The sequence below is a fragment of the Pseudophryne corroboree genome, chromosome 1 (assembly GCF_028390025.1).
Source record: "Pseudophryne corroboree isolate aPseCor3 chromosome 1, aPseCor3.hap2, whole genome shotgun sequence".
Lineage (NCBI taxonomy): Eukaryota > Metazoa > Chordata > Amphibia > Anura > Myobatrachidae > Pseudophryne > Pseudophryne corroboree.
This window is the reverse complement of record NC_086444.1, coordinates 491257086-491265761: the sequence shown is the minus strand read 5'-3', so window position 1 is coordinate 491265761 and position 8676 is coordinate 491257086. Positions and strand designations below refer to the sequence as shown.

Below are 8676 nucleotides of genomic sequence, written 5' to 3'. Positions count from 1 at the left end.
CAAGAATAAGACCCTGTGCATGATCATTTGCTGCTGTCTCTTTCTCTTTCAGGGTTTCCACAAGTGTGGATAATGAGTCATCAGCAGTGACTCCTGAGCAGCTACAGCAAATCACTTTTCTTGCAAAGAAACGCCTTATTGTCACCCCTAGCAGAATCTGAAGAATCCGGGAGATGTGACCTATAAAGCAGGGCAGTAGGAGATTTATGGCTGAAATGGGCGCTGCAGGAGAGTAGGCAACTATACTTATATGGGGGTCACCAACATTTGTCTTTCCTCTGGGCAACTGGGATGAAGTTACACCACTGTTTCATGGTCAATGCTCAGGTAGGTCTTCCTCTGCACTGAGTATTTGCTCCATATCTAGGTATATGAGAGAAAAAAATTATATTTGATTGGGCTACTAAATTTGGATTTTCTTAATTTTTACAAAGTAAAAAGAAAATGTAATCAAGTTACTTGTTTGAAGTTGAGACTTAATTATTATACTTTTAAAAGTAGAAAAAATGTTGAAGTTAACAAAATATACCTTGTACTTAAAAATGTTCACATTCTATTATTATGATTATAGCAAAGAAGTTTCATGTGTAGCTTTGTAACTGAAAAGGAACAAGTTGTAGCAAGTGACATATTGTACTACCATAAAATAATTTTAAAATAAATAATATATATATATTACAGTAGCAACAATGACAGTATGACAGTAGTAATAATATGACAATAATATGAAACCCAACGTGTTCATCAAGGGGGGTCTTAAGAACAAAAGATGAAGGTTTTAGGATGAAATGCATTGGATTTTCCTCCCTGAACCCCTATATTACAGATAAGATATAGTTACAGACTCTTTTATGCATAGTTGATACCCTTTTTCTTTTTATGTGTCTTAGAATAACCTGAACATATTGTCTTTATGTATATATATATATAGAAAGTGGGGTAGACCTAACAATAGCGCTAAATGAAGAGCTCAACCTCAAGACGTACTCCCTGTTAGACGGAGTACAGAAGTACAAATGCAGAGAAAGGGGTGGTGTCTAAGGGAGCTGAACCCAATTATATCTTCCAGAATTTGACCACAAATCACTTTAAAATAATTTTTTTATATATTTATATAAAAGTATCCAACAATCACAGTGAATAACAAATGGCTGACATCAAAATGCAGACATGAGATATGGACACCATATATTGTGGATAATTATTAAGTCCAATGTGGTTTTCTTAATTATTGCATATAGGATGTTCTTATATCCGAATCGGGTGAATTAAACTAAAACATTTCTAAAATTTTAGAAATGTTTTAGTTTAATTCACCCGATAGGTTTTTGAAACATTATATATATATATATATATATATATATATATATTATGGTTTTTTCAGATGTGGGATTAATACGATCATTTATTGGTCATCTATTCCTTTATGTTCTTCCGACTTGTTTTTGGTATGTATATGCATGTACATATATGTATATATTGCTATCCAATTATCTGTCCCTATCCTTTTGACCATTATGGCCTGACCTTGCAATTGTTCATATTATCATATATCATTGATCTATTTATTGTTTAGATATTGAGCCCCCGATGAAGTCCAGTTGGACGAAACGCGTCGGGTTTCTGGTTCGGATATAAGAACATCGGATATGCAATAATTAAGAAAACCACATTGGACTTACTAATTATCCGCAATATATGGTGTCCATATCTGATGTCTGCATTTTGATTATGTCAGCCATTTGTTATTCACTGTGATTGTTGAATACTTTTATATAAATATATTAAAAAATTATTTTAAAGTGATTTGTGGTCAAATTCTGGAAGATATCATTGGGTTCAGCTCCCTTAGACACCACCCCTTTCTCTGCATATATATATATATATATATATATATATATAAGCTATAGCAATTGGTGCAGAACTCTAGAGTTATAAATTCTCACAGTGGCTCAAAAGTGTAGAATCAACGTTTCAATAAATGGCATTGAAACGACGTTGATTCTATACTTTGAGCCACTGTGAGAATTTATAACTTTGGAGAGCTGCACCGCTTGCTATATACACTGCTCAAAAAAATAAAGGGAACACTAAAATAACACATCCTAGATCTGAATGAATGAAATATTCTTAATAAATACTTTGTTCTTTACATAGTTGAATGTGCCGACAACAAAATCACACAAAAATTATCAATGGAAATCAAATTCATTAACCCATGGAGGTCTGGATTTGGAGTCACTCAAAATTAAAGTGGAAAAACACACTACAGGCTGATCCAACTTTGATGTAATGTCCTTAAAACAAGTCAAAATGAGGCTCAGTAGTGTGTGTGGCTTCCACGTGCCTGTATGACCTCCCTACAACGCCTGGGCATGCTCCTAATGAGGTGGCGGATGGTCTCCTGAGGGATCTCCTCCCAGACCTGGACTAAAGCATCTGCCAACTCCTGGACAGTCTGTGATGCAACGTGGCGTTGGTGGATGGAGTGAGACATGATGTCCCAGATGTGCTCAATTGGATTCAGGTCTGGGGAACGGGCGGGCCAGTCCATAGCATCAATGCCTTCGTTTTGCAGGAACTGCTGACACACTCCAGCCACATGAGGTCTAGCATTGTCTTGCATTAGGAGGAACCCAGGGCCAACCGCCCCAGCATATGGTCTCACAAGGGGTCTGAGGATCTCATCTCGGTACCTAATGGCAGTCAGGCTACCTCTGGCGAGCACATGGAGGGCTGTGCGGCACCCCAAAGAAATGCCACCCCACACCATTACTGACCCACTGCCAAACTGGTCATGCTGGAGGATGTTGCAGGCAGCAGAACATTATCCATGGCATCTCCAGACTCTGTCATATGTGCTCAGTGAGAACCTGCTTTCATCTGTGAAGAGCACAGGGCGCCAGTGGCGAATTTGCCAATCTTGGTGTTCTCTGGCAAATGCCAAATGTCCTGCACGGTGTTGGGCTGTAAGCACAACCCCCACCTGTGGACGTCGGGCCCTCATACCGCCCTCATGGAGTCTGTTTCAGATCGTTTGAGTAGACACATGCACATTTGTGGCTTGCTGGAGGTAATTTTGCAGGGCTCTGGCAGTGCTCCTCCTGTTCCTCCTTGCACAAAGGCGGAGGTAGCGGTCCTGCTGCTGGGTTGTTTCCCTCCTACGGCCTTCTCCACGTCTCCTGATGTACTGGCCTGTCTCCTGGTAGCGTCTCCATGCTCTGGACACTACGCTGACAGACACAGCAAACCTTCTTGCCACAGCTCGCATTGATGTGCCATCCTGGATGAGCTGCACTACCTGAGCCACTTGTGTGGGTTGTAGACTCCGTCTCATGCTACCACTAGAGTGAAAGCACCGCCAGCTTTCAAAAGTGACCAAAACATCAGCCAGAAAGCATAGGAGCTGAGAAGTGGTCTGTGGTCACCACCTGCAGAACAACTCCTTTATTGGGGCTGTCTTGCTAATTGCCTATAATTCCCACCTGTTGTCTATTCCATTTGCACAACAGCATGTGAAATTGATTGTCAATCAGTGTTGCTTCCTAAGTGGACAGTTTGATTTCACAGAAGTGTGATTGACTTGGAGTTACATTGTGTTGTTTAAGTGTTCCCTTTATTTTTTTGAGCAGTGTATTTCATGACTTTCTGTGATGGCACCTGGTATCTTACCAGTTTATGAGGCTGTGCCAGATCTATGTATTTTATTTATATATATATATATATATATATATTGGCAGGGGCAGCATAATTCCACATGAAGTTAATGTGGAATGTCCAGGTTCAGCAGAGCAAAAGCAGCAGGTTCTAAAGGTCCAGTTCAGGTGCTGCCTCAATCAGTTGTCAGCAAGGAGCTAGGCTAATTAATTAAACTGTACCTATGATATCAGCCTTTAAGTATGTGTTCAGGGTACAGGGACTAGCAGGAAGCAGAGAGCTTCCTGTCAGATGGGATCCTGGCGGATAATATGCCAACGCCGGGATCCCGAAGTAGGAGGCAATGCAGGCGTCAAGATACCGACGCCACATGGGATGCCGGCGTCACATTACTGACAGCTGACATCCCGACCATCCGGACAGCGGGAAGCGGTAGCGTCCTGACGCGGGGAGGTTAGGTTTAGACTGAAGGGAGGTTAGGGTTAGGGACCAGGGAGAGTTAGGGTTAGGCACATAGAAGGGGAGGTTAGGGTTAGGCATCAAGAAGGGAGGGTTAGGTTTAGGCACCACCAGGGAGGGTTAGGCACCCACAAGGGAGGGTTAGGGTAGGGGGCAGAGGAGGGTTAGGGAGCTTACTAGGGGACTGTCAGGATTATGATGGATGGGATGCCACTGTCGGTATTCTAACAGCCGGCATCCCGTTCATCGGCAAATCATATTGTTCCCAGACTAGCATCCAGAAGGAGGTGTGGGGATATCAGGGCCACTGAACTTGTGATATGATCCTGTGCTGCTATACTGATCTGTTTGGAGAACTGCCTAACAATATGAACTGCAAGCCTGGTGTATGAAGCTGTAACCTGCCTGTGCTGGTAATAAAGAGTGTTGGACTTTTCATCCTGTATATGTGATTTTGTGTCACAAAGTTTTTTTGCTTTTACATCCATAACCACAATCACAGTAGGGGTGCACAGTATGGAAAAGCAGCAAATAAAGAAGGCACTCACCGAAAAATAATCCACTTGAAAGAGTATGTGCCGACGTTACAGTACAGGCGAAATAGAGGCAGGGTGATTCAGCACCAGACAATAAAGATCAAAAAATATATATGTATCTCTTAAGAACCAGATGTCAAAATCCCAGGGGATTAACCCTATATAGTATTATACTGGTGGTGCACCCTGAGTCAGAGTGACATTTACGAACAGTAGTAAAGAAAGAAGAAGACTCTTTTTGGGTGCAGTCTTAGATTAGGACATAATTGTCAAAATAGTTATAGATTTAAAACATAAACTTTTATTAAGCATCTTAAAATAAGTCTGTGGTATCCAGACACACAATGGACAACATATAACACATAACACACAAATATTAAATGAACATATCAGGTCCCTAAAATAACCCTTATAATAGTGGGTGATAGTCACAATGTTTGTGTTTTAGGGACCCTGGCGCTGCAACCTTGATGCACATAAATGATATAGACCAAAGGTTGGTCAATAGGGGTGGAATTAGAGATACAGACTGTAGATAAGTAGTTAATTAGGTTTCTTATTTCATGGGCAAATAACCTATGAAGTGTATACATCAACAGGAGGAAGCAAGATGAATGGCGATTCTGCTGTCAGTGTTAGGCACTGAGTTATTTGACCTGATGTTGATTTACTAAACTCGGTATTCCCTGGTGGTCTCCCATCCAAGTACTGACCAAGCCCACCAATGCTTAGCTTCCGAGATCGGACAGTATCGGGCGTTAACAAAGTGCTATGATAGTAGATATTAAGGGTAAACTGTCACTCCTGGAGCACTGATGAGAGATCACCTAATAAAGAAATTGTAGAGGGAAAAATAGGAAGGAACAATAGGTGACAGCAGAATCCCCACTCTTCTTGCTTCCTCCTGTTGATGTATACACTTCACAGGTTATTTGCATCCTCCCGGTGAGGAGAACCTGATTTATATCTCATCATCTTATAAATTAGCCAACTCTGAACTAAATGTACTGTCTAAAGGACTCTCTTTAAAGGCCAGTACTCACGGCCTGATTTGGGAGAGATGTGTGCTGAGCGAACCGCTCAGCACACATCTCTCCCACCGCTCAACACAGCGAGATGTGTGCTGAGCAGGGGGGGGGTTATCATTTCACCCAGCGGGTGAAGTGAGCGACCCGCTAGATTGGCCTGCATGCAGGCCAATCTAGCAGCAGCGATAGCGATGCGCGGGGCTGCGCATCACTATCGCTGTTAGGGCTACATACGGAGTGATCTTACTGAAAATCTAAGCAATCTAGTCAGATTGCTTAGATTATCGCTCCGTGTGTGCCCCCCTTTATACATTTATTTAAATTTGAGTTATATAAACTTAATAGGCAGCTGAAACGTAAAGATTTTCAATAAATCACCAAGCCCAGTATCTACTGAGAACCTGGTGCCAAAACAACTTTAAAAATTGCAATCATTCACCATTTGAACCATAATCCTTAATTCCTACAATTAAAACATGAAGGTTACTAATTTATGTTTTCACAGCCAGCACCCCAATCTGACTACAAATAAGGATTTGGCCTAGCAAAATGTAGCTGAAAAAGTCTATTAATTTTCACAGTGACGATAAAGGAAGTGAAAAGACCTGGTTGTTTGTGAAGCTGGGACTCAATCCGTCCTTCTGAACATACTGGCTATAGAATCATTATTTCAACCACTCTATTTATATTTAGACATGTTGCTATAGCCATGCTTCAAAAGACATCCAAATATCCTTCTGTCTTCTACTTCTTTATTAAACAAGTTGAGGATATTACCACCTTTACCCAATAACTGTTGGCTCATAAGTGTATAAGCTACTAGTCTTTACAACATGATTCCTCATGGGAAAGGTTTAGAGGCTGAGGCATGGACGTCGCCATGTGAGAACATGTCAGATGATCATATTCTCCCCAGAGTGGTCATAACTATGGCAGCCAATCAGTGACCTGCAATTTCTATGTAAGTCTTCTCTGAAGATCAGATGACTGCCAGAGCAATAAGTCACTCCCAGGCTGCTGTTTGCAGCAAGCCGCGTTGCTATTGCTGGCTTTTGTTAGTAGAAAGACTACAGTTCTTAGTTTACTACAGATCCGTGCATCGCCGGGTCCCTGCTTGCAAAGCCTTCCAAGCCCCAGACTCCTCCTAAATTCATTGGGCACTAATCTGTTAAATTAGCTACAACATATCTATAACCAGCCTCTTAGCTCTGACCAGATTTCAGCTGCAGTCTACTGATTTCAAAACTCTTCAGTGCATTCAAGTTTCAAGTCTGCAGTAATCTTCAGCCTTGTTCAAGTGTCTGGTTCTTAGTTTGCTGTGACTCTTTGTTGAATAATCATCCACCTGTGAGCATTACCTGAGTATCTTGTCTGCTATATCCAAATTGCACATATTTCAGTTTAACCAGCTGCTGGATTAGTGCACTATTCATTTCAGCTACAGAGTTACTGAAACCCTGACGTGCATCCTGTCATGCATTTACATCTATAAGCAACTCCATTCATCTGCATCATTCTAAGGACACTGCCATCTTCTCTTGTTCAGTTTGCACTCAGTTTTTCTCTGATTTCTCTAACATTTGCTGGCAAGCAAGTATATATTAGGGATGCAGTTAAGTTACTGGCAGTTGGGATCCTGGCTGTCAGAATCCTGACACCAGTCACAATGCTGACACCGGAATTCTGAAATGGTCAGGAAACTGATATCGAAATTTTGACTGTCCGAATCCCAACCATACTATACTGCCACATTTAGGTTTGAGGTGGGGAGGGGGTTAGTTTAGGCACCCCCAGGGAGGGTTAGGCTGCAGGGGAAGGAGGGTTAGGCAGCGGGGAAGGGGAATTGATGTTATGCACCAATTGGGAGGGTTAGGTTTAGGCTGCAGGGAGGGGGGTTAAGCTTAGGCACTGCCAAGGGGAGGTTAGGGTTAGGCACTATAGGGGGAGATTAGGTTAGGCTGTGGCAAGTGAGGGTTAGGGGTAAGAAAAAGGAGAAAACAGCCACAACTCACCCTTGTTGGTATTCCAAATTTTGGTATCCCGGCATTGGTCTTCTTACCACCAGTATACCAAGCACTGGCATTTCCTACTGATTTCATATATTATTGTTTACTTTTCCTCAATCTCCTGCCATAGAACAAGCACCTGGAGCACAGACTCTGACTCTCTCTTAGGCATGCTTGCCAGCCTCCTGGTTGCCCTTGCCGGGAGGAGAAGGCCAGATCGGCTTAACAGGAGGGATATATTGGTATAGATGGGCAGTGTGGGGGTGTGGAGATGCGATTGCATCACTGTGAGTAAAGTTCCAGGAGACTTACCTCCTTTTCCTGGGGCCTTTTGGGAGCCTCCTGCCCATTCCAGGAGAGTTGGCAGGTATGCTCAAGTATCCTAAGGTCACTATATGTCCTATTCCTAGCTCAGCTGTATCTATGCCATAGTACTATTGAAAACAGCAATATCCGGTTCCAGTGTGGTTCCAATACTGGTCCCAGTCCAGGCACCTCATGGTTCCAGTGCAGCTCCAATACTGGTCCCACTCCGGTCATCTCCTGGTATCAGTCCAGCTCCAATACTGATACCAGTCCGGGCATTTCCTGTTTTCAGTCCGGCACCAATACAGGTCACATATCGGTCATCTCCCGGGTCCAGTCTGACTCCAATACCGGACCCAATCTGGTCACCTCCCGGTTCCAATCCAGCTGCAATACTGGTCTGTCTGGTCATCTCTCAGTTTCAGTCCAGATTCTACTTCCTATTCCAGACCGGATTCTGACAAGTTCCAGACTGGTCCCTAAGCATTCCCAGTTCCAGTCTGGTCTGATACATAACTGGTTCCAGGTTTACTCTAAAGCATTACTGGTTCCAGTCTGGTCACCAATCCCTTTCGCCTTGCTTTAGTTCCAGGGTTCACACACTAATCATTTAAGCACTTGCCTATACTACTTCATCTATAGAACAGTTGTTCAGCCCCTTGGCCCACAAACAAATACACTGGA

The 8676-nt window shown here is 42.6% G+C and overlaps 1 pseudogene; it reads right to left on the bottom strand.

The window, feature by feature from the left end:
- Positions 1 to 5316: 5316 nt before the first annotated feature.
- On the bottom strand, positions 5317 to 5435 carry LOC134945901 (5S ribosomal RNA; annotated as a pseudogene).
- Between the last annotated feature and the right edge of the window lie 3241 nt (positions 5436 to 8676).